Raw genomic sequence first — 26,772 nt, 5'->3', positions numbered from 1 at the left:
TGGCCGTGCAGTTGTAGGCTTAGGGAGGCATTTAAAGATGAATAAAATGTTATCCCTTCTTTTAAGGAACTCAAAGTGGAAAAAAACAGATGTAAACAAATGATCAACTTAAAGTAAGGTGAATGTTACGGCAGTGGATTGCGACAGGGGTAGGAGGAAAGGTCATGCAAGCGGGAAAGGAGTGGGAAAAGTTGGAGAGAAGGTGACAGGTAAGCTGGATCTGGCATGCCTGATCTGCCACCAATACATGGGAATGAGCCGCTTAACCTCTCATTGCATCACAGTGTCCTCAGCTGAAAAGTGTTGCATTTGAACTGAGTGATTTCTTGGGTTGTAAAGGATTGAGCCTTCAGAGAAAATGAGAGTTCAGAAAGTTGGTGTTTTGGGGTGGAGTGGAATGAGATAGCCTTGGGAAAGCAGTTTAATGAATGCTGCGAAAATCTTAATAAATACCAGTTAAAGAGTAAGTTTCATTGTATTCGCTCGCAAGGGAGGTATTACTCAAGTGGGTAGCGTGAAGCCCTGAAGGACTAAGCTTCCTTCTGAGAAGCAGAGGAGTAGCTACTCTCAGAAATAGCTGAAGTGAATTCATCGTTCAGACTAAAGTCAAATGGGCTCTACCAGCAGCGTATTCCTCTGCCCGTAAGTCCATGAAACTTTCTACCCTACATGACCTGGAACTAATCCACTTCACTCAAATTATTACACTTTCATAGCAGAAATGGGAATAATGACAATATTGCAGCACACAGATGTGTTGTCTGAAAAGCCTAGCATTTGGTAAACTCAGTCCGTCTTTTAATAAAACCCGAAAGCCGTGTAATGCTTTACGAATGACATCCTTTCCAATGTCAAACAAGGAACAGAAGGAATCACTGAAAGAAAACCATCTCCAACAGGAGTTAATTGGGGCAATTTACCTCATTTAAAACCGAAGGGTCAAATAGGACATAAAGCAACAAGTATCCAATCACCCTTATTTGGTTCCCTGTACCTGTTTTTTGGTGTGTTAAACTTTGCAAATGCCTTTGAAGGTCTTAGGTAATCAGACTACTTAGATTTAGAATAAATTATAGAGTCTCTGAGGCTCAGAAGCTGACTTCAAGGCTTCTGGTCACTGGAGTAATATTCTGGTCTATCACGATAGTCCAGTGTTTAGCAACATTTACTGAATAGGTAGAATTTTTATTATATTTCAAGTTCAGAATTTCAGGACCTTTTTTTCACAAGGTAATATGAACCAGAATTGTATTTCTTTGAAGTTAACATTGGTTAATTAAATAAAGACTACTTGGAGATTTTCACCCCTTCAGCATCCAAGATAAAGGTGTAAACATCTTTTAGGACAGCTGGATTCTCAGTGGTCTTAATCTGCAATTTATTCTAACTTTAGCTACTTAGTATTAAGTAAAGAACAGGCATGGGCGGTATTGTTGAAGCTCCCTTGCCTAGACAGAGTAAAGATTTCTGGGAAAGTAGTCCACTTCATCGTTTAGCACTGGGTTCACTAAGTTTTTTACGACATCCCAATCGATGTGATTATTCTCATATAGTGGAAAAAATAAAACACCAGAATAGATAAATAATTGGACAGAAGTCAAAGTCAGTAGATGTCAGTTCCTCAAGTTAAAAAAAAGTTGCTGAACTCTCTAAGAATATTTTGCAGTTTTGATGTTTTGAATAACTAGGAAGCAGTAGGAATTATTATGCGGTTATCTGACACCAGATCTCGCCCACTCCTCCACAGTCCAGTGGAAATCCAGAAGGAGGCGACATCTTCAGCAAGATGGCTGCTGCCACTGCTCTGAGTTGGTCAGACATGATTAAAGCTCTGTCTAAACATGCCCTGGTTTCCTCACAGGGAGCACTTGCAGCCTTCTCTGAACTTCCAGGCCGCAGGGCTAAGCACAGGATACAGATTTTTCCTTGCAGACGTTTGGCTTCTGAGTGATGTTTTTTTTGTCTCTAAGGGTAATAAAAGTACATCAGATGTTGCTCCCTGTACCAGGAAGTTTGCTTTGAAGAACGTGTGAGCTGCTTCAAAGGCTAGGCATGCTGCGGAGACGGCTGTCCCTGGAGACTGTGAGCTATCGGGGTGTGCCTATCAACCAGGGACACATTGCCCACCAAGCCACTTACCAGCTAAAGGCTGATTGTCAAAAATGTCAAATGTGACAAATTGGCATGCCAAAACTTAAAACTGCCCTACCTTCAGAATCAGCATAAAATATACTATCATGCCTTGAACTCTGTGGTCAAAACACATCATTTATATGTAGAAGGATTTACAAATTAAATAGAATGATATCTGAATGACCATCAAACTCAGCACAGAGGGCTTTTCGTTATTGATCTGAGGTCAACGTTTAACTCATCAGAGCAGGCTAAACAGGGCAGATCAGGTCCACGGTAGGGACCCCAAGGAAGAATCATAGCCACAATTGTGCTTTGTATTTATAGCTTAGCAAATGAAGGACACGGCAAACAACTGACTCCAAGTTGGAAGGGACCTTAGAAAGCACCTGACCTTATGCCCTTTATTTTAGAGTTGGAGAAATGTGAGTTACTCAACTTTACTGAAATGTTGGTGGTAGAAATATGGACTCAAAACCAGGTCCTCTGACTCCTAGAGCAGCAGACCATACTGAGAACCTATGGAATTGCAGAGAAGAGTGCAGACTTTGTGTTACATGACTTGCAACCCTTTCTGCCTTTTACTGGCCTTTAATGCACATCTGTTCAGTGTCTTTATCTGTAAAGAAAAGGCTGGTAATATCTATTTCATAAATTATCTAGAGATTTAATTGGCCAGGCATAATGGCTCATGCTTGTAATCTGAGCACTTTAGGAGGTCAAGGCTGGAGGATCACTTGAGGCCAGGAGTTTGTGACCAGGCTCGGCAACATACGGAGATATTGTCGGGAAGGGAAGGGAAGGGAAGGGGAGGGGAGGGGAGGGGAGGGGAGGGGAGGGGTGGGGGGAGGGGGGAGGGGGGAGGGAGGGAGGGAAAGAAGGAAGGAAGGAGAAAGAAAGAAAGAAAAGAAAAAGAGAGAAAGAAAGAAAGGAGAAACGAAGAAAGAGAGGAAAAAGAAATGAAGAAAGAAAGAAAGAAAGAAAAGAAAGAAAGAAAGAAAGAAAGAAAGAAAGAAAGAAAGAAAGAAAGAAAGAAAAGAAGAAAGATTGAGATTATAAAAGGAAAGAGCCGAACACATAGCAGGTAATCATTAAAAGACAATGACTTGTGACTATATCAGAACACCTAAAATGAAGGAAAATGAATAGGACTGAATTCTCTGGCAATATTTTACCTGCTCTCATGACTTTTTTTTTTTTTTTTTTAGTGCATTATCCCTTGATCAACCTCAGAACCTTCAGAGTTAATTTTCATGCAGTTACATTTAGAAATAGTCTCTGATCATAAATAACGCACTTTTTGCTAGGGCGGGGCACAGGAGAAGAGAAACTTGTTACAAAATTACAAAATTGAGAGTGTTTTAACTCCAAGCTGGTTGTCAATCAGCAGTCCAGAAAAGAGAGGCTTGTCTTTTCTGCAGCCACCTCATTTGGTCCTTCTGACAGCCTAGCTTTCTGTCTGCACTGTGACATTACAGCTACTTTGTTTGTGCCAAGCACCTTGAAAGACACAATTTTTACCTATTTCCTTTTACTGAGCTTTCTGTCACTTGCTTTTCAACTGAGTAAAAAACACAGAATCGTTAGTCAGCAGCAGAGGGCACTATTAGCATATTTTGCTGTGAGGGGTTAAAAATAAAAAAGAGATGCCTCTATGCATTCATTCATTCGTTCATTTTAGCAAGTCTTGATTTAACATCTACTATGTTCTCAGCATTTAGAGAAATGCTAAACAAGCATGAGATGTTGCATTTATAGTCCAGGTGGGAACATAATATAAAATGATACATGTGGTACATGCCTGAATGCAAAGGGTATATGTTTTGGAGGTGTTTGAGGACAGCAGAGTTCAGTTCAGTAGGCTAGTGTGACCCAGGAAGTATTTCGCGAGAAGTTAGTCTACAGTTGTTTCTTTTTTTTTTTTTTTTTTTGAGACGGAGTCTCGCTCTGTCACCCAGGCTGGAGTGCAGTGGCACAGTCTCAGCTCACTGCAAGCTCTGCCTCCCGGGTTCACGCCATTCTCCTGCCTCAGCCTCTCCGAGTTGCTGGGACTACAGGCGCCCGCCACCACACCCGGCTAATTTTTTGTATTTTTAGTAGAGACGGGGTTTCACCGTGGTCTCGATCTCCTGACCTCGTGATCCGCCCGCCTCGGCCTCCCAAAGTGCTGGGATTACAAGCGTGAGCCACCGTGCCCGGCCTAGAGTTGTTTCTTAAATGACGAGTATGATATGGAGTGGTAAAGATAAAATAAATAAAAGATAAAATAGACAACATTAAAAATACCAATAAGTCATGCATTGTTATGAACATCAACACTAACTGTTGACAACCACTACCCTGACAAGTATTACCTTTACTGCTTATAATAGTCATCGTGGCTTACATGGGTAGCTGCTTTCACAACCATGATGTCATTTTGCCCTTACTGTAATCCTGTGACTTCAGCTCTATAGGTATTATTATCCTAATTTTACTATGAGAAAATCAAGGCTTTTAGAGGGAAAGTGACTAGCTTAAGCTCACACAGTCACTAGTACTGCTGGGATCCAAAACTGGTTTTCCTCCCTGCTAATGCAGCAGGAAACCATAAATTTTGTAACACAGACTTCCCTGGAAAAGAGGGTTTGGGATGTGGAATAAAAAGGAAAAGTCACAGCTGGTAGGCTACCTACAGGTTACCGAGGGCTTGATTGAAAGCTAAACTGAGGTATTGGGGCTTGATCCTGTAAACCTGAGGGAGGACTCTGAAGTTGAGGGCAGCTCGACACAGGTGGTTATAGGTTGTAATTGTTAGATTAGCAAAGTCAGCATGAGAAGGATTGGAGGAAAAAAGTCAATTGTCAGGGTTACCAATAAAGCAAATGCTACACTAATCAAGACTTGGGTGGGTGGGAATTTGGGAGTTGCCTGCCCCAGTGGGCAGGAGATTTTATCTTTGTCATTGTCTATAGTTGCTGGCACATGGAAATAATACAAGGCAGGCTAATTTCGAATTGATTTTGTATGGGTTTTAGACCTCTAAAGACAACACCTCTTCATTGCCTGCACCCAGGGGTATCCAATCCTACTGATTGCCTACCTTAATCCACCACTGCCAAGGCGCATGTGAGGAAGCTTGAGGCAGGCTGGCTGCCGTGGAACTTGCGGGTAAAGGACTAAGCAGAGACATCCTGAAGGAAAAACGAATCAGAACTTGGAGGCTGTCAGAGTCACCAAGAAGAAAAGGTAAAAATTATGTGTCTGAGATGTTGAGCTTAAGAAAATAATGATGTCAGTGATGCAAGTAGGGAAACGAGGGAAAACATCAACTGGTTTCATAGGGAATGTGACCTTATTACACAGAAGGACTTCAAGTAGCAACTGACACCTAGCTGGAATGTTTTTGTATAAATGTATTTCCTACTCTGTTTAGCGATTTCTTGCTTATTATCTTTTCCTTTACCTGAAAACTAATAAATTACTTTTAATAGCTCTTCTACAGGTAAATTAACTGAGGTGACAGGTAACACTGAGTTGTTAGTGCTAACACTCCTTGCTTAAAACTCTTCCCATGATGTAGAAACAAATCCCAGCGATCTTCTGGCGTCCTCGCCGTACACTGGCACCCTTGCCTACCTCCTCAACCCTGCATGCTGCCCCTTTCCTCCTCTTTATTCCCTACCCTGTAGCACGGACCTTTCTTGTCTCTCAGGTGTTTACATTCAATTCTCTCTGCCTAAAACACTGTCCTCCCACCACCACTCTGGTTTCACCAGGAAACTCCAACAGTGGGTGGTCACCCATCCCGCTTTCCCTGGGACTGAGGGGTCTTGAAACCAAACTTGGACAGCTGGTCACTCTACATCATGTTGTGGCTTAGGTCTGGAATATTTCTTCCTCTAGGAAGCCTTCTCTGATGCCGTGTACTCCTAGGCTAAGTTCAGTCTCTCTGCAGAGTAGTCCAGACCCGCCGTTCCTTACCCTTCTCACACCCCTAATTATTGAGTTTATGTTCATCTCATCTGCTGTCCATGGCAGTGGACTTTGTGCCATCACCACTCTCACAATCTTGGTCTAAGCCACATCATCTATCTCTCTGCTGAATTACTGCAGTATCCTCCTAACTTTTCTTTTTGCTTCTACTCTTGTCCTCTTTTGGTGTATTCTCAATCAAAAAGCCAGAGGTATCCTTTTAAACATAAATTAGCTTATGCCATTCCTCTGCTCAAACATTTTTCATTGGTGTTGCATTTCATTGGCTAAGTCATTAGAACAGCCAACAAGACCTGAGGCAGCTACCTCTGTGTACTTATATCCCATATACTCTCCCCTTGCTTAGCTGGCTGCAGTGGCACTGGCCTCCTTACTCTTCCTAAAACATGCCTGTTGCCTAGCATGCTCCAGCCTCAGGGCTTTGCATTTACTGTTGTTTATGCCTGAGCCATTCTTCCCTCAGGTGTCTACGTGGCTCATTCCCCTTGTCTATCAAGTTGAGATCAAAGATCACCTTCCTGGGGAGGTCTGTCATGACCTCTCTCTACAACTGAACTTCTGCAGTTGGCATTCTCACTCCCTCTCTCTGCTTAATTTTTTCTTTTTTCTTTCTTCATTTTATTATTATTTTTTTTTGAGACAGAGTTTCACTCTTGTTGCCTAAGCTGGAATGCAATGGTGCAATCTCGGCTCACCACAAACAACCTCCAGCACCTGGGTTCAAGCAATTCTCCTACCTTAGCCACCTGAGTGGCTGGGATTACAGGCATGCACCACCACGCCTGGTTAATTTTGTATTTTTAGTACAGACGAGGTTTCTCCATGTTAGTCAGGCTGGTCTTGAACTCTCGACCTCAGTTGATCTGCACACCTCAGCCTTCTGCTTATTTTCTTCATAACCCTTAATATCATAACTTCCTACTTATGTGTAACCTATCTTAATTTATTGACTGCCTCCTTCTGCCCAGAAAAAAGTTTCTAAGAAAAGAGTTCCATTCATTGCTATATTTCCATAGTTTAAAATATTACATGACACAGATAAGAAATGCATAAGTATTAATTAAATGAGTAATTAATTAATGTACACACAAATGAAAGAGTGAACAAACACATTGGAAAGGACAACTGACTGCAAGTCACAAATTTTAGCTTAATCACTCAGGATTTGGGAGGCTCTGAGAAAATTACTCTCTAACTCAAATTCTTAGTTTCTCCAACTAAAAAATGAAGGCATTAGTCTCATACTCTTTGAGAGTACTGGAAGTAATGGTACTCTCAAAGTCTAGGAGCCAATGATAAGTATAAACTAGAATCCAAATTTGTTCCTAAACAGGGTCCGAAAGCAAGAAACAATAGCAAGGGAAAGAGAAGCATTGTGCAAATTCCAACTGAGAAAAAAATATATACAAGAAACATGAGAATTCCATATGTGAGGAAACACACAAAAGGCAGGTGACTGGGGAAAGCTGACACAGTCAATTTGTTACAGGGCTAGGACTGAACCTCAGCCCAGGGATATGTTGCCCTGGCAGCCTGGGAGAGAGAGTCAGTCCCCATCTGATTACAAAGCTCTGCACTGATACAATTTGTGTCGAGAACACTGCCTGGAAATTTTTCCTCGTACCCGCCTAATGGCCCCCAGAGTGGGTGGATTCTCGAATTAGTCATATGAGAACAGAAGGCTTAAGAGAAGATACATCTAAGTTCTAGGCTGTTCCACTTAGAAGAGTATCACGTCTTGGGAAACGGAAAGCAGTTTCCCCATGCGCACAACTTTCTGCCTACTGCAACCCTGTCTCCGGTGGGAGCGACGAGTCGGCCACCATTGTAGGGCACATGGGGAGGGTGGAAGGGACTGGATTAGTAAATTTGAAACAGACATTGTAAGCACTACAGCTGCCACACCCTGAGTGCGAGGAACAAGACCGGTTATTCAACTTCCCCTGTATAGCTACTGTATGGAAACGGTGCCCAGTAAGGTCAGAGAGTTATTCTGCAGTAACCAAACCCATGGTGTTGCGGTGATTATCAGAGCGATCTGCTTCTGCCGTTGTGGTTGAATAGGATTCTGCTGTTGTCGCCTTGTTTGGTAATGCAGCGATAGCAAGTGTTGCAGATGTAATTGTCCCTGTTAAAATATCCTCTTGGCAGTTCCTGGGGTGTGTGTGTGTGTGTGTGTGTGTGTGTGTGTGCTCATGTGTATCTCTATGTGTTTACCAACCTCTTCAATCTTCACAGAGCAGCTCTGGGAACCTGGTTTCCACCTTAAGGAAGTAATCATAAATGGGACTAAGATCCAGCTAACAGATATCAAACGCCTAGTTCATGCTAATCATTTTCTTGGACACTTTGTGCTGCTCTAAAACCTTGAGAGCCAGAATAATTGGTTCCATTTATAGACAATAAAACTGAGGCTCAGAGAAGTTGGGAGGTAAATACTCAAGGCTCTACTGAGAGGAAGTTGTCAAGTCAGGATATGAGGATTTTAGGATTTGTCTGCCAGACACAGAAATATTTCATCAAATAAAATCTTAGGCAGACTACCACTGTAAAAAGCAGGAAAGATCAGAGCTTCTTGGGCTGAAGCAAGAGTCAGGAATTTGGAGCTCTCTCTGCTAACCCCTTCTCATCTTTTCCCATGGTCTTCCTAGAGCTCTGTGGAACACATCTAAAAAGGCTTGCTGGGTGAACTTGATTTCACTCCCAGCTCTAAAGTTCTATTAATCTAAGATTCGCAGAAGTTTCTACTCATATCCAGATGCAGACTATTTACTCCTTTCTTTGGATGAGCACTCAGTATTCAGACCTCTGATATGGGAATCTGAATGTACTCAGTTTAAGAATCATAGACTATTAAGAGTGGAAGAGACCTTAGAAATTAATAAAGCTGGTAACTCTACATTTTAACTCTATGATAATCCTTTTTTGTTTTCACTGAGTCATAGCAACCCAGAAAAAGAAAATGATTTTCCCGGGGCAGTCATCCAGTCAGTTGTCCTCTGTCCTCCCAAGAGGTGATATTTATAATATACAACAAGCAGTACGTTCTCAACAACCAGAACAAATGAAGCATGGGGCAGGGGCCAGGCTCACAACTGGATTGTGAGGAGGTCTCAAGGTGTTTAAAGGAGGAACTGAGGAGGCTAGAGGCAGAGGTTGCTGTGGTTCAGGGGCTGGGGCTGGGGAAAGTGGCTATTTATGAATTGTCTGAAGTTTTGCCCTACTGCTGATGCTGCTTCCTTTTCAGAAGGGGACAAAAGAGGCAGGGAGGAGCAGATCTTCTGCCAGTCAAATGTCATATTAAAAAATTCCACCCAGATCCACACAGGTGCAGATACCTGAGGGGCATTGCCGTTCAGATAGTGCTGTCTCTCTGGTAATTGGGCTGACATCATCTAGCAGCCTTAGAGGATTTGAATCCTTTCCATGACTCCTGTCACCTTCTATCTGGTGGTGAAGACCGCAGGCTGGAACCTGAGTGATTATGCAAAAGCAGACACAGGGAACCTAGAAGGTCACACTGCTCAATAGAGAGACTTTCCCCTAAGTTCTAATCCAAATACCTGAGGAAAAGCAAAGGGCTGGGACCCCAGTTGCCTAGAAATGAATATAAGGAGGCAGCCAAGAGTCATTATGAAATTATGTGCCCATGGGAGTGGAAATCTCTCTAGTGGTCACTTCATCCAACACCCCGTCTAAGGCTTGAATTTTCAGGATGAACCATCATCCCCGGCCCCAGCCAGACAGCAAGATGCTTTGTTCCTGAATGAGCCTTGTTCTTCCTCCCTTCTAGATCTTTCTCTATATAGTCTTGTCTGCCTGCAAACCCTTCCTCTTTCTGTGCTTCTTTTGAGGCCTATCTTCTACTCACCTTCCATGTCTCTTTTCAGATAGTATTTTTTTTCAAGCAGTTTTCTCTGGTCCTCCAAGTCTGCATTAGATGCCTCTTAGATACACATCTATAGCTGTTGGAACTTCACACATGTAGCATTTATTACAATCATGTTTTCATCACTCTCTCTTTCCCTAGACTGTGAGCTACATTGGGATGGGAGGGATTGGTTCTGTTAAAATTTTAACAGCAACGCCCACCATGAGGCCTAACCCAACAAGAGCATTCAAAAAACATGAATGAATGAATGAATTGCTACATCTTGACTACCGATAAAGTGTTTACATTCAAAATCTTATAATCGTACCATACTTATGACAAAGATAACATGTTTTATGATTATAAGAAGTAATATTTTAATTTTCATTTTATGAATGAGGAAACAGACTCAGAAAAGAAAGCAATTGATATGTATTTAGTACATATGTGAGCCATTTATTGTACTAGATGTTTTCAAATCTTTTATTATTATCCTCACCCTTATTTTAATCACTCTTTAGAATTTATTTGCTTTTAAAATGTGTATACAGTACAATTCATTATTTTCAGTTTCACTTCTGTGGGTTTTGACAAAGGCGTGGAGCTGTGAGACCACCACTATAATCATGACACAGAACTTTTCTCCTCCCACCCACTCCGCTGCCCTTTGTATCATTCCCTCCTGACTCATTCCTGGGCAATCACTGGTTTGCTCTCCACCCCTACAGTTTGTCTAGACACATTTTTAACAAATAAAAAAGCAAGGCTCAGAAAGTTTAAGTAACTTGCCCAAGGTAAGCAGCTAATAGGTGATTAGATTTAGCCTTTGAACCCAGCACTTCTGATTCCCTGTAAAGGCTGGAAAACATGAGTGTGGAGCCAAGGAAAACAGCTGTCACATTCTCTTGTCTACCTCCCACCTTCCATAGAGAGGGCTTTGTTCTCAGTGTTCTATTAGAGGCAAGGCAAACACAGCCTCATTACCAAAGGCAAAATCTGATAAAGTTCCACCTCTGATCATCCACTAAGTGCTGAGGGAAGACCGTTCCTACCTAGCAGAATAATCAGAAAACCATTATGATCTGCAGGCTGTTTAGCCGACCATGGTGTAAGGCATTGGTCTTTTTCCAGTTCCCTCACTTATCTCCAAGAAAAGAGGGTTCTGAAAGGAGGTCACTGCTAAACCTCTAGCTTCCCAATTCACCAGCTTCCCCATTAAGGCCCAGGGGCCCTTTGCCAGACATAGGTAAGACCACAGGTGGGCCTTGCTTGCACAAAGTGGGGGCTGCTGCTAATTGGGTTGATGTAATTAACTATCATTGTTGTTCACCCGGGAAGACAGCCATAGTCTCCGCATGAGCAGCCTATCTGGGCCAGCCCGTGGCAGCAAGCACAAATCTTATTGGAGCTCCAAAAGCAAACAGGTTTAGAGGCAGCTTCAAAGGTGAAGAGCTGGGCTGCCGCTGGGAGAAGGCCATTTCCCTGGGGGGCGTTGGCTTTGTAGGCCATGAGGGGTAGAGAAATCATTTTATCTTCATCCTGCTTTTAATCAGGATGGCAGGATATTGGTGCCACTTTTGTTTAAAGATAATCTCTCTCTTTTCTAAATTAAAAAAAAAAAAAACTTGTTTGAGGCTGAAGGAAAATAAGTGAGCTGTGATCTGCCCTAACAGAGGTAGAAAATAAATATTGGCCTCCTATTTCTACACTGGGCCCCACTGCATTTCCTTCTCCCCATCATCCTGAGACCCCAACTCTCTTTCTTCCCTAAGAAGATACCTTGAAAAATTATTTGCAATTCATGAAGGCTGAACCGCTCCCCACCCCCAGCCTTTAGGCTCACAGCCTTTGCTACAAAATGCCATCTAGCTGTACCCAATTAAGTTAGATCTACCTGTGAGGGTTACTCGGATCAGTAGCCCAGACATGTTAGGGGCAGGAGTCTCCAGAATTTGCATCCTGCATTCTCTGTAACAGACCAAACCCAAGACTCTAACACAAAACTAGGAACAGCAAATAGTGAAAGACATTTCACAGGCTATGGAAACCTCAATACTGTCCTGGTTAATAACTAGCTGTGGGATTTTGGGTGAGTTGTTTGTGTTCTGAACATTGTCTTCCTCCTCTGTGCAATGGAAGAAATAATACCTATTTTTACTGGGTCGTAGAAAGAATAATGCATGTAAAGCGCCATACAGAACACATCAATAATAGTAATTATGATCATCCCATCGTCACCATCACCATTTACTCAACAGAGTTTTGTTCAGACAACAATGTTTGGATATTTCTGTAAATTATATCCCTGAGTTGTTCTCTGCCTTTTGCTGCTGATCCACAATATGATACAAGACAAGGAATGCTCCAGCCAATGTCCTGGATAGAACATTTGCCCTGAGAGCTTCTTCTTTTCTACCTTAGACTGGGTTACGCACTAAGAAGTATATAGAAGGATCCTCTCTCTCCCAGAGAGAGCCCAGAGCTCAGAGCCCAGGAGTAAGTGAATGCCACTAGCCCTCGCCCTTTTCTTCCACAGCCGACCTGGTCTCTCTGAACCCACAGAATCAAAATTCTCTCGTAAATAGTGGGGAATTTATGGTAAGAAAATCTCAAGAAACCACAGGCCAGCAAGGCAAAAATGAAAACCCAGATGTCCTTTATTCTTGTTCTTCTCCAACTAGCTTTCCCAGTCTGGAGAGGCATGCCCTACCCAGGGTGAACATTTTTTCATCTCCTCCAATTGTTGCCTGTTCTAGGTAGCGTTCTCTTGTTGTGATGTCTGGGTGTCAGAGGAGAGTGTATGAGGCCCACAGAACAGGTGTGTTCAAATCATTAAATGGGAGATAATTTGAACGCAGAAAACTTTTTTCTTTTTTTTTTTTTTTTTTTTTTTTTTTGAGACAGAGTCTCACTCTGTCACACTGGCTGGAGTGCAGGGGCGTGATCTTGGCTCACTGCAACCTCTGCCTCCTGGGTTCAATCAATTCTCTTGTCTCCGCCTCCCAAGTAGCTGGAATTACAAGCACACACCACCATGCCCAGCTAATTTTTGTATTTTTAGTAGAGACAGGGTTTCACGATGTTGCCCAGGCTGGTCTTGAACTCCTGACCTCAGGTGATCCACCTGCCTTGGCCACCCAAAATGCTGGGATTACAGGTGTGAGCCACCACGCCTGGCCAACTACCTTTTATACTACAGCTAACTACTAGTGTAGGAGGGTTGATGTGATGATTCCCTTGTTGCCTAGTTTATTTGGATTTAAATGATAGAAGAGCTGCTCATCTTACAGTCGTTTAAGCTACCTCATCCCTTTCCTTTCTTAGACCTTGACAACCTGAAAATATGGGCACAAAAAAAAAAAGGATGGAGATCAGGTAAATAATTCCTGCTGCTGGGCGCAGTGGCTCACGCCCGTAATCCCAGCACTTTGGGAGGCTGAGGTGGGTGGATCACCTGAGGTTGGGAGTTCGAGACCAGCCTGACAAACATGGAGAAACCCTGTCTCTACTAAAAATAAAAAAATTAGCCGGAGGTGGTGGCACATGCCTATAATCCCAGCTACTCGGGAGGCTGAGGCAGGAGAATCACTTGAACCTGGGGGATAGAGGTTGTGGTGAGCCGAGATTGTGCCATTGCACTCCAGCCTGGGCAACAAGAGTGAAACTCCATCTCAAAAAAAAAAAAAAAAAAATTAATTCATAAGACAGTCCCTTGATACATAGAAATCCTGGCAGTAGCTCTGAAGTTAAAGGGTGTATTTCAGTGTCTTTGTCTACTGCATGTAGACTAACTTCTCATCACATTAATTCTTGGTATTTAAGGTGTAACCTTCAACTTAGGGCACTGAGCTTGTATTGACATTGGCTTCAAATTTCCTGCCCTTCTGTAGGGGCAAAAATTAAGGACTAAGAGAAATTTTAAGGTCTACTCAAGATCACACATGAAGTCATCAGAACTACTGATTCTCTCTCCATTCCTGAACTACTCTTCCAGCCATCTTGCTATCTCAGATCCTCCTCCATAAATAAAAATTTTAATTGTCACTTTTTTACTATATTAGGAACTATGTTATTTAATAAAAATAGAAAAGAGAAACACAAAAATACTAACACTAGTTAGATCGAGATGATGGCATTATATGTCAGTTTTTTGTTTTTCCTCCCGTATTTTCCAATCTTTAACACTGAACCATTTATTAATTTTATCCTAGATGTGTGTGTGTGTGTGTGTGTATACACACTTTATTTCATAAGGCTGCATGCAGTGGTATACAAAAGTCCTTTAAATAGTCAAAAGACATAACCCATCTTAGTATTATTGCTACTCAGTTATTATTCAATCTCTTGACCACTCTGCAAATTCTTAGGCTTTCTCTCAAGTTTTTCTGGAGAGCAACCCTAAACTAAGGTGTTAGGTTCAAGTATACTCAGAGATGCAGTCTGCCCTCTTCTACCCATTTAAAGACAAAGTCACCTCAGACCATGCTTTCCTGTCACCAGTGAGAAATGTAGCCAGTAGCGCAGTCGTAGAATCATATCACATTCAATTTCATGCTCTTGAGGTCAAGGCTCAGCAGAATGAAAGGAACTGGTGGGTGAGAGAACCTTGGGTGGGGAATAGAGCACTGAGTCATTAAATTCTCACCAGATGTTAACTGGAAGGCTTCGGCCCACCCAGTAGCCTTAGGCAAAGTCTCTTGGCCACTGTTTTCCCATCTGTAGGCTCTAATGGTGACCAACCGTCCCCTCTGGCACCTTATAAGGGAAAGCTAATTAGAAAACTCATCTTGCAAGAATGCTGCAGAGAGACCTTTCACACATGGAGTGGAACCACAGTGCCTTGAGGTACTGTGACTCAGTGGTGTATCTGACTTCCAACACCCAGGCCTGATCATTCTCCAGCCAAAAGAGAGGGTGACCTATCCGGCAAAAGCCAGGCAGATTCCCACGGGGCCAGTCACAAGGATAGGGCATGGGAGTGGCAGGTCCTCACAGTGCCCTAGAAAGCACTAATTACACCCGTAGTGTCAGGAAGAGAAGGGAAGAGGTCAACCAACTCATTTGCTCATTTGTTTATTTTATTAGTACCTATCGTCTGCCCCTAAATATATTGTTCCCTCCTCATGTACCAAGGATTGCATTATTTGCATGGGGAAAACAAAGATGAATCAGATAGCCCTGGCCCTCAGGTCTACTTAGAGGGAAAGATAAACCTTAAAATATTAAACACCTTGTAATCGCTGCGAATGAAGGCATATACATGGAATGGAATAACATGGAATGACAAAGTCAGGTGTAGCTTGAGAGGGAAAGTGAAGGTTCACATGAGAATTAAATTAATTGTTAAGTGTAGAAAAATGAACAGGAGTTTGCCAGGCAGTGAAAAGCATGACAGCTAAGGGCATACATGTATATAAGTAAGTAAATAGGAACAGAAAAGATAGAGTAAACAATTCTAGTGTTTAAAGTTCATTTCATGCTCTAAACATTCCATAGATCTCAGCCATGTCATTCTCTAAAATTGTAATAAAAATTTTACCTCTGTTCACAGTAAAATTGTTATTTCCAAAGTAGTACAGCACATTACAAGAGAGAGAATGGGAAAAAAGTAGGAGTTGAACAATCTAAGGCCTCCTTAACAAAACAAAACAAAATAAAACAAAACAAAACAACAAAACAACCAAAAAAAAAAAAGGTGCCGTGTCTTTTCTCCCAGGGCTCCAGGATGCTTTATCTTAGAAACAGTCAGAAGCCCTGCCCAAGCTGGCTCTGGGTGGTTCTTCCACTCCATCTGCCAACTTAATTATTTGATACACTTTTTCACTAGGATGGCTGGGAACCACCCAATAGCCATTTGTGTGTATGTGTGTCGTTTCAGGTTGTTATTCCTCATGTTTTATCTTCTGTTTTTATTTTTCTTATTTCCCAACTTCCCCTAGCCTTGGGTGTGTTCCTGTTTGGTCTCTGTGGGAGACAGTTATGTATCTCTCACTACCTTGTCAGTCTTGCTTTTTCCCCAATAATTTTCACCATTTCTCTCCCCTCCTGAGACTAACCACTCCAAGAAAAGCTGTGATATCTTCTGCTCATTCCCTTTGCTTTGCTCTTATTTCTTCAGCTTCACATGACAAGGAAATAAGGTGGAGCCACAACGGCTGAGATGAAAAGGAGTTAGATATTTTGGAGACAAGAGTGCCCTTCTTTTCCCTGGAGGCAAATGTGAGTACAATGGTAGAGTCATCATCTTAACACATTGTTCTGTGCCTGGATCTTGTGTCATGTATGATGCAATAGATAGATTGTGCGGGCCTTGAAGTCAAACTCCTAAATGATTATGTAATATCATTCCATAGAGAAAGTAGAATCTCCTCAGGAGACTTATAAATATCAAGGTAGACATAGAAAGACCAGCAATGCCTTTGCAGAACATTCTTCTCTAGTATTTTGGTGCCTTTCTTCAGGAGCACAGATTTTGATGCATAGTCCATGGGCACAAACTTCAGCTTCTGTCCTTAGACTAGAGCAGATCCACAGGCACACTATTTTATTATTTTAAATTAACATAAATATGCCTTTGCTGCAATTCCTTTCTTTAATTCTCAATGACACTACTGAGACATGAAGCCGGCTGGGCTTCTGGGTGGGGTGGGGACTTGGAGAACTTTTCTGTCTAGCTAAAGGTTTGTAAATGCGCCAATCAGGGCTCTGTGTCTAGTTAATTGGGTAGGGGACTTGGAGAACTTTTCTGTCTACCTAAAGGATCGTAAATGCACCAATCAGCACTCTGTGTCTAGCTAAAGGTTTGTAAATGCACTCTGTCAAAACGGACCAATCAGCACTCTGTAAAATGGACCAGTCAGCTCTCTGTAAAATGGACCAATCAGCAGGATGTGGATGGGGCCAAATAAGGGAATAAAAGCAGGCCACCAGAGCCAGCAGTGGCAACCCACTGGGGTCCCATTCCATGCTGTGGAAGCTGCGTCCTTTTGCTCTTCACAATAAATCTTGCTGCTGGTCTCTCTATGGGTCCGCACTACCTTTATGAGCTGTAACACTCACTGTGAAGGTCTGCGGCGTCACTCCTGAAGTCAGCAAGACCACGAACCCACTGGGAGGAATGAACAGCTCCGGACGCGCCACCTTTAAGAGCCGTAACACTCACTGTGAAGGTCTGTGGCTTTGCTCCTGAAGTCAGCAAGACCACAAAACCCACCAGAAGGAAGAAACTCTGGACATGTCTGAACATCTGAAGGAACAAACTCCGGACACACCATCTTTAAGACCTGTAACCCTCACCGCGAGGGTCCACGGCTTCACTCTTGAAGTCAGTGAGACCAAGAACCCACTGGAAGGAACCAATTCTGGACGCACTACCACATCCATCCTTCTGGAAACATCACTCGAATAACATCATCCTTCTCTTTAAAAATCTTTATTAGGTTCCCTCTGCATGCTATAGAGTCATGCGACTTAAAGTTTGTAGGCATTCATCTAACTCTCCAACTTTATGTCTTAGTAGTCCCAGCCACATGTCCATTGCATATAGATTCAATGAAGTGCCTGAGGATCCAGGACACATGCACACCCAGCTGCTCACTGGAGACTGACTCATCTGTCTCTTTCTGCTTGGATTGCATTTCTTCTGAATCTCCAAAGAAGAACAGAAAACAAAACAAAATGGGGCTGTAATGTATGGATGACATTCCTTGGCTCTCCCCCATCCACTGTAACCATTCCACCTTTCAGTATAATGCTAGTAACATTTTATCTGCATTTCTCCTTTGAGTTCTTGCAACTTATCTCTCTCAATACAATTTTTCCCTTGTAAGTACAAAAGCAACTTGAGAGCAAGGATTTTGTCTGTCTGTTTTGTTCAATGGTGTATCCCAAGCACCCAGAATAGGGTTTGGAAAGTACTACATGCTCTATAAATAATTATTGAATCAATTAAATTAAATTTCATTAAATAACTATTGATCCCCTATACTATGCTAGATACTGTGTTAGAGTTACTTATGTGCTTATCTTGTCTTTCCTAATTGACTATATGTTTCTTGAAGGCATAGAGATCATGGTTTATTCATCTCAAATGTACTTACCGTAAGGCCTGCTTGGCACATGCTAAGAAGTTGGTAAACATTTGTTAAATAAATGACATAAAGAATGAAGACATATCTTTATAGATGACAAACCTCGCCCAATATCCTTTTATTTTGTAAAGAATTACTTTCTTTCTGCCTCTATTCTTCAGATTCCTATGACAAGGTTCTGCATTGCACTTGAGTAGAAAAACCAATAATACACATTCGTCCTGCCTTTGTTACTACAAGCGTTTTCTACCAGTGCTTTATTCATACTCTGAGTATCCATTTCATTGCTTACTATGGGGTTCAATAAGTTAGTGGTGAAGGGGAGTGATCAGGGAAGAAAGAATTAAATTGATTGATAAAAGAAGTCAAGAAAAAATAAAAATCCCATATCCACCAGCCTCACAAACTTTATTTATAACCCCTTTGTTTGCATAATAGATACATTTCCAACTATAATTTGTGCTATTTGAATACCTTGAATATCTACTGAAAATTTGCTTTGCAGTATAGAGAATTAGCTTTCAAACGGAGGATCTTGTTCTTTGGCCAATTTTTACATTGACTGTGGTTCCAACTTTAGAGTAGATCTCATAATTATAACAATTCTAATTTAACCATGTCTCAAGTAGTGTCTGGTGATATCCATAAAGACAGAGTTTAGTTTGATTCACCCGTGTGTTGCCATTAATTAGCCCAGTTTCATACAGAGTGGGATCTAAATATGCACTTACTTATCACATGGTTACTTTTTCAGTTGATCAGTTGAATGAATGAACATTTATTTAATATCTTCCTATATGCCACACAGCTTGCTACATTCTGGGATAATACAAATTAAATATAACATCCTGAGTTCTTCATGTTAAAATGAATAAATAAATCCACAATAAACTGCAAGTTATATGAAGCAATTTTATGATAGTTACAACTACATTTTAAAATCCATAAATTACAAGGTAGTTGGCACTCATGAACATAGATGCAAAAATCCTCAAGATACCATTAGCAAATGAAATGCAACAACCTCCAAAAAGAATTATGACCAAGTGGGATTTATTTTAGGGATGCAAGGCTATTTCAGCATCCACTTAAATTAATTAATTTAATCCACCACATCAACAGGCTAAAAGCCTGGGCAATATAGGAAGACCCTGTCTCTACAAAAAAAAGTTAAAAAAAAAAAAAAGCTGGATATTGTGGCATGTCTCTGTAGTCCCAGCTATGTGGGGGGCCGAGATGGGAGGGTTTCTTAAGCCCAGGAGTTTGAGGCTGCAGTGAACTGTGATCACACCTGGACTCTAGCCTGGGTGACAGAGTGAGACCTTGTCAAAAAAAAAAAAAAAAAAAAAATCGGAACATAGGCATAGGCAAAGAGTTTATGACTAAAACACCAAAAGCAACAGCAAAAAAAAGCCAAAATTGACAAATGGGATCTAATTAAACTAAAGAGCTTCTGCACAGCAAAAGAAACTATCATCGGAGTGAACAGGCAACCTACAGAATGGGAGAAAATTTTTGCAATCTATCCATCTGACAAAGGACTAATATCCAGAATCTACAAGGAACTTAAACAAATTTACAAGAAAAAAAAACAACCCCATCAAAAAGTGGGCAAAGGATATGAACAAACATTTCTCAAAAGAAGACAGTTATGTGGCCAGCAAACATATGAAAAAAAACTCATCATCACTGGTCATTAGAGAAATGCAAATCAAATCCACAGTGAGATACCATCTCATGCCACTTAGAATGGCAATCATTAAAAAGTCAGGAAACAACAGATGCTGGAGGGGACATGGAGAAATAGGAACACTTTTACACTGTTGGTGGGAGTGTAAATTAGTTCAACCATTGTGGAAGACGGTGTGGCAATTCCTCAAGGATCTAAAACCAGAAATACCATTTGACCCAGCGATCCCATTACTGGGTATATGCCCAAAGGTTTATAAATCATTCTACTATAAAGACAGATGCACACATATGTTTATGGCAGCACTGTTCACAATAGCAAAGACTTGGAACCAACCCAAATGCCCATCAGTGATAGACTGGATAAAGAAAATGTGGCACATATACACCATGGAATACTATGAAGCCATAAAAAAGGATGAGTTCGTTCTTTTACAGGGACATGGATGAAGCTGGAAACCATCATTCTCAGCAAACTAACACAGGAACAGAAAACCAAACACCACATGTTCTCACTCGTAAGTGGGAGTTGAACAATGAGAACACATGGACTCAGGGAGGGGAACATCACACACTGGGACCTGTCGGGGAGTGAGGGGGGCCAGGGGAAGGATAGCATTAGGAGAAATACCTAATGTAGATGATGGATTGATGGGTGAAGCAAACCACCATGGCATGTGTATACCTATGTAACAAACCTACATATTCTGCACATGTACCCCAGAACTTGAAGTATAATAAAAAATAAACTAAAGAAGGGAAAGATCATATTATCCTATCAATAAATGCAGAAAAAGCCTTTGATAAAATAAAATACCTATTCATGATAAAAGAATCTTTCAGCAAATTCAACACAATATTGAAAGAGAAGAACAAAGTTGAAGGACTGGCACTACCTAACTATAAGGCTTAATATAATGTTACAGTATTCCAGATGATGTAGTATTGGGAAAAAGAAAAATAAGTCAATGGAACATAATAAAGAGCCCAGAAATAAATCTGCACAAATATAGCCAACTCACAGTTGACAAAAGAGCAAAGGCAATAGGATGTGTAAAAATAGTCTTTTCAATAAGCGGCACTGAAACAACTGGACTCCCACATACAAAACAAAATGAATCTAGACACAGACCTTATACTTTTCACAAAAATTTGCTCAGAATGGATCATAAAGCCAAATCTAAAATGCAAAACTGGAAAACAATATAGAAAATCTAGTTTACGTTGGGTTCGGTGGTAACCTTTTATATACAGCACCAGAAACACAATCTATAAAAGAAAAAATTGATAAGTTGGACTTCATGAAAATTTAAAGCAGCTCTGTGAAAAACATGTCCAGAAAATGAAACTATAATCCATAGACTTAGAGAAAATACTTGCATAAGATATATCTCCAAAGGACTGGTATACAACATATAGAAAGATATCTTCAAACTCAACAATAAGAAAACAAACAACTCAAATATAAAGTGGTCATAATATATGAACAGTCATCTCACCAAACTAGAGATATAAGTGGCATGTAATAATATGAAAAGATGCTAAATATCATATGCCATTAGAAAATTAAAATGAGATACCACTACATACCTGTTAAAATGGTTTAAATCCCAAACACTAACAACATCGAGTGCTGGTAAGAATGTGGAGCAACAGGAACTCCCGTTCATTATTGATGGGGATGTCAGTGGTACAGCCACTCTGGTTGATAGTTTGATAGTTTCTTGCAAATATTAATTAAATTAATATTAAAAAAATTAAATACAGTCAGCCCTCAATATCCAAGGGTTTTGCATCAGCATATTCAACCAAACGCAGACTGGAAATATTTGAAAAGATAAAACCACTACAATAAAAATAACAATACAACAATAAAAAAATACAAATAAAAACATTACAGTATAACAACTACTTACATAGCATTTACGCTATAATAGGTATTATAAGTAATCTGGAGATGATTTAAAGTGTATAGGAAGATGTGCATAGGTTATATGCAAATACTGTGCCATTTTATATAAGGAACTTGAGCATCCATGGATTTTGGTTTCTGCAGGGGGTACTGAAACCAATCCTCTATGATACTGAGGGATGACTCTTACCATATGATCCAGCAATCATGCTGGTTAGTATTTATCCAAACAAATTGAAAACTCATGTCCACAGAAAAACCTGCCCATGAATGTTGATAGCAGCTTTATTCATAACTGCCAAAACTTGGAAGCAACCAAGATGCCTTTCAATAGGTGAGTGGATAAATAAACTGCTACTTCTATAAAATGAAATATTATTCAGCACTAAAAACAAAGGAGCCATCAAGCCATGAAAAGACACGGAAATGCCTTAAATGCATTTTGCCAAGTGAAAGAAGCCAGTCTGAAAGGCTACAACCTGTATGATTATAGCTTTACAACTTTCTGGAAAAGGCAAAACTGTGGCGACAGTAAATAGATTAGTGGTTGTCAGGGAAATATGTCTGAGAAATATCATGAAAGAAACATTGTCAGTATTTGGCAGTCACTTGATTAAAGATGGATTTATAGCCTGAAAAGTTGTAGGAGTGGTAACAAGAATGCGAGGTGAAAAAGTTAGGTAGGAGAGGTTTTGGGTTTAGGCACCATATGGGTTATTTTATAATATTATTTATTATTATTATCAGTGCTGATGGGAATTCTAGCAGAAGTCTGACAGGGAGTTGAAATTGTGGGACTAGAAATGAAGAGAACCTCAAACACCAAAGTTATAAATTCAGAAGTCACCTGCATAAAGCACAAGAGCTGGCTGATATTACACTCTTAATAAATGCATGTTAGTGAAAGCTATAAAACTGTATGAGCTTCTTTAATAAATATTGTGAAAGGAGAAGGAAAGGGGGTCAAAGACAAAAAGTTTGTGCTAAAAATTATCTTAGCGAGCGAAAAGATTTATCATCAGAGAAGACAAGATTAACAAGGAAGATGGACGATGAGGAGTGGGTTTTGGAAACAGGGGAGGAACTAGAAACTTAGACTCTTGATTCAGTAAAAGGTGTGTGTATATGCATGCATCTATGTAAAGGTGGGCTTGGAATGACTCAAAGGCTATTGATTTTGACCCTAAACCACCCCATAGCTGGATCCTAAAACTTCAACATTGCAACAATCTCACATAGGTAGATAGATGAAATTATTATACCAGAGACTTGACTAAGGATAGTTAACCAGCACCATAATATTTAATTACCCTTCATCATAATCTGATAATTTTATATATATTTTTAATGATTTATGAGTGCTGTCACAAATATTAAATGTAAATCTTAAATCTTTGAGATAGATCTAATTCTCATTTTCACAGGTGAGAAAAATGACATTCATGGAACTTAAATTACTAAGAACAGTCATGAGAATAAACCACAGATTTTCTGACATTATCCAATGCACTTGCTACTGTGTCACACTAACATCACCTTGCACAAAAGGGGGCCGTAGAGTTCCTAACACAGTAGGCATCCTGTTGCAGATCCTGAAACATTGGGACATCTTCATAAGACAGAATGACGGGATAATATTTCAAATGAAGGGGGAAGTGTTTGGGCATCCTGGGTTACTGAAGAATTATAATATAATCTAATTTGTAACAGTTTTCTAGTTTACAGAGTGTTTTCTTAATTTTAACATGATATTACAAACTCCCAACACCTTATTAAGTCAGAATTACTCCATTTTACAGATGAAGGAAATGAGATTCAGAAACAATATGTTAACGACTTACACTCATACAGCTGGATCAAAGCCACATGTAAATACAGTCTCTTTACATTACTAGTAGGGAAATTAAGAGGGTATGGAAATGCAAGCTGTCATCTTGTAATGTTGCAGCTAGAATTAATGGTGGTGGTAGTAGTAGCGTGGGGTTAGAGATTTTGTAAACTGACATATATTCTGCCGGAATAGTTAGGGGTGTGAATTGGTGAGACCGATTCTCTGGTGCAGGTAAATATGAAGGGGCTTGGAGCAATGTTGAAGGTCTGAATACTTTTGCAGCTGTTAGAAGGCCAAGGTGGACAAATAAAGTCTCCTACCATGTCATTTTGGTGCAACAGACTCTCTCCATCACGTGGTACTGCTTCTTAATTTCAAAATAAGTTTGGGGATTAGGTGCTGATCTGTATCAGAAACCTGAAATGAATCTTATATGAGGTGAAGGACCTTATCTAGACTGGTGCCTGAATAATTTAATGATTTTTCTGAACTAATGGTACCCAGAGGCATGTATGTTGAATAAATAATGTGAGATAAGCTGTCCTTATTCCCACGTTGGTAACAAGTCTCTTCTCTCTACCATCTTGCATTGCTGTCCTCATTCTGGAGAAGTGACTCAGTCTCACCTGAAGGGAAATGGAACTAAATGGTTGGTATGGCTGATGACATGTGGCTTATGACTAAGAATTCCCAGAAATGAAGGGCTGATCTTTTCCCCTGCAGCAAAGTACAGTATGGCAGCTTTTCCTGAGACTCGATTTAGTTGCCAATTTCCTTAATCCAAGGCCAGTGAGTTACCTAGAGGAAGCGATGTTGAAGGACAGAAAGAAAATGGCCTGTTTGGCAGCTCTGCTCATGCCCAACATAAAACACTGCTGATTTATGGTGAGAGTGCAGCTGATCCTAAAGAATCCAATCAATCAGTTCTACAGCAAGAGTTTATCAGTGCTTATTCATTTTTTAAGAGATTGAATGCACTAAGGCAAAAGTGAATGCACTAAGGCAAAATGTAAGGATTGGTCTAATACACTGGTTCTTAAACTTGGTTGTACACTGAAATCTCTTGGAAAGTTTAAAAATATATATACTAATGCCTGGGCATCAGAAGTTTTGAAAGCTCCCCAAGATCTAATATAAAAAACAGTTTGAGAACAATTAATCTGAGACATACTCTTTTATTTTGAAATTTGGTTTTTGAAGCTTTCTTATTTCTCATTTCATTTCCATAACCACTGTATGCACTGGTCTAGGCAGAGATTGTTCTCTATGTTAGGTTGGAGATACTAAGGTGAAACAGCTATCAAATGTCCTGACTCTAATTTGACACTTTCTTTCATTTAATCGCCAATGTCATCTTTGGGGTGAATGAAGGACAAGAGACAGAAGTGCTCATGCTTAAAAGGACATTATTATATGGCAGATAATCTTTGTGAAGGGATATTTGGATTCTGAAGCCTTTTCACTGTTTGCCAAACATCCCACATGAAAAAACAAGTCTGCAGGGCTTTACAGAAATGTGTCTAATAAGTGCCCACATTAAAATTATGTGGAGATCTTGTTAAAATGCAGATTCTAATTTCAAACCCCCCAAATTTGTTATGCTCAATCAGAAATAGATCTTTGGAGTCTGCATTTTAAAACTCCCCGAAGTGATTCTTATGCCTACCGAAAGCTCTAGGACCATTCCACCATGAAGCTCTCAGACAGTGCTGCCTATTGTCCCAGTGTCGACCTAGATTCCGGTGACTCTGCACTGAAATTTAGAATTAAGATTTAGCCATCTGTTAAGCTCTATCAATTCTGTTGCAAAATGAGAACTTAGAACACTTCTTAAAATCTGGTTGCTGAGGCAATAGAAATATTTCTCCTAGAATTTCAATATACCTGAGGTTCAGCTAAATAAACCTGGTAAAAACAAACAAACAAACAGAACTACAGTGAAACAAAAATAAGTTTTTATATTGGTACATGGGTATTGGTTACGTATAGTCAAGAAATGCCATGTGCTTCTTATGCAAAATCATGATTGATGTTTTCTATTTATTACAGAAAAACATCGCAGGAGACCGAAGACGTAGTGAAAGGACACTGATTGAATTTAGTGTCAGAAAATTAAGCCATGATTTCACTGCTAATTATTCAGGTGACTTTGGGTAATTCACTTAACTTCTCTGATTTCAGTATTTTCATTGCTAAATGAGATTAATGCCTTCTCATGCCAATATAATAGAGCTATTTTAAGTTGCAAATGGTATACTCAGTATGAAAGGGCAAACTTATAAACTAATTAATTTTATACAAGTATAATTATTTCATGGTAGTTACAATGGAATCTTCTTTAATAGCCTTAGATAATTAGAGAATTGCTTCCATGTGGGGCCATACTTTTGGTGGCGGGGGAGGGTAAAGATAGATGTGTAAATCTTAAGAGAAAATTAGCAAATATTTATCAACAGGGTACAATGAATTAACCCTGGAAAAAACTATCTATATTTTATCCTGGGGCCAGTATCATGTGTGGTATCATAGTTATTCTTAATTTGTGTACTAACATATAATAAAACTTTAGGTAGTAAAATATCTTGTAGTAAAATACTGTGTAGTATGTAAAATGCATTTTCAATGAGGATTTATAGACATGATGATACTGATAAATGGGGAAAAACATTTAACTTGCATAAATTATTATGCCAATATTGTAAAACACATAAAAATAAATTGATTCAAGAAATGTTGAGCACCTATCGTATAAAATGTGAAATGTTCTCATGCTCTTTGCTCAAAAACATAACTGTTGAGTGAAAAATATTCCATTATATATTAATAACACAATTTTTTAACCCATCTCTTCCTAATGGCTATTTTGATGGTTGACATTGTTGTTGCTGCTATTGTAGTATGAGATCTCAGCCAAAAAACCCCACTGATCAGAAGATCCCTTTTCAGTCCTTCGAGCCAATAATCTCACATTAAGCAATGCTGTAAAAATTATGTGTGTGTGAAAAAATTATGTGTACATATACAGATTACTTATTGGCATATAGATGTGTGTATATACATATGTGTGTGTGTATAGCTCTGGATTATAAAATTATAGTCTTGTTTTTAATTAAAGGGCTATACATCTCTGTAAACAACCTAAGGTAATGGGAAGAAAAACATTATTTAAAAAGGTAAGTCACCAAATAGAGATAACTTCCTAGACTCTAAGGAAGATGGGTGGAATGATGCCAAAAGCATATGGATGAAAAAGCATCCTAATTTTAACAGA

General features: G+C 40.0%; 1 long non-coding RNA gene across 1 annotated transcript; it reads left to right on the top strand.

Annotated features, from left to right (window-relative positions):
- The first annotated feature begins 5,291 nt into the window (after nt 1-5,291).
- On the top strand, nt 5,292-25,644 carry LOC134733344 (uncharacterized). The gene is made up of 3 exons (XR_010116802.1): nt 5,292-5,361; nt 16,098-16,198; nt 25,551-25,644. It is a non-coding gene; the product is annotated as an uncharacterized lncRNA (long non-coding RNA).
- Nucleotides 25,645-26,772: the final 1,128 nt, after the last annotated feature.

Source organism: Symphalangus syndactylus, chromosome 17 (assembly GCF_028878055.3).
Source record: "Symphalangus syndactylus isolate Jambi chromosome 17, NHGRI_mSymSyn1-v2.1_pri, whole genome shotgun sequence".
In the NCBI taxonomy this organism is placed as follows: domain Eukaryota; kingdom Metazoa; phylum Chordata; class Mammalia; order Primates; family Hylobatidae; genus Symphalangus; species Symphalangus syndactylus.
The sequence above is the reverse complement of the archived record's forward strand: the minus strand, read 5'-3'. Positions and strand labels throughout refer to the sequence as shown.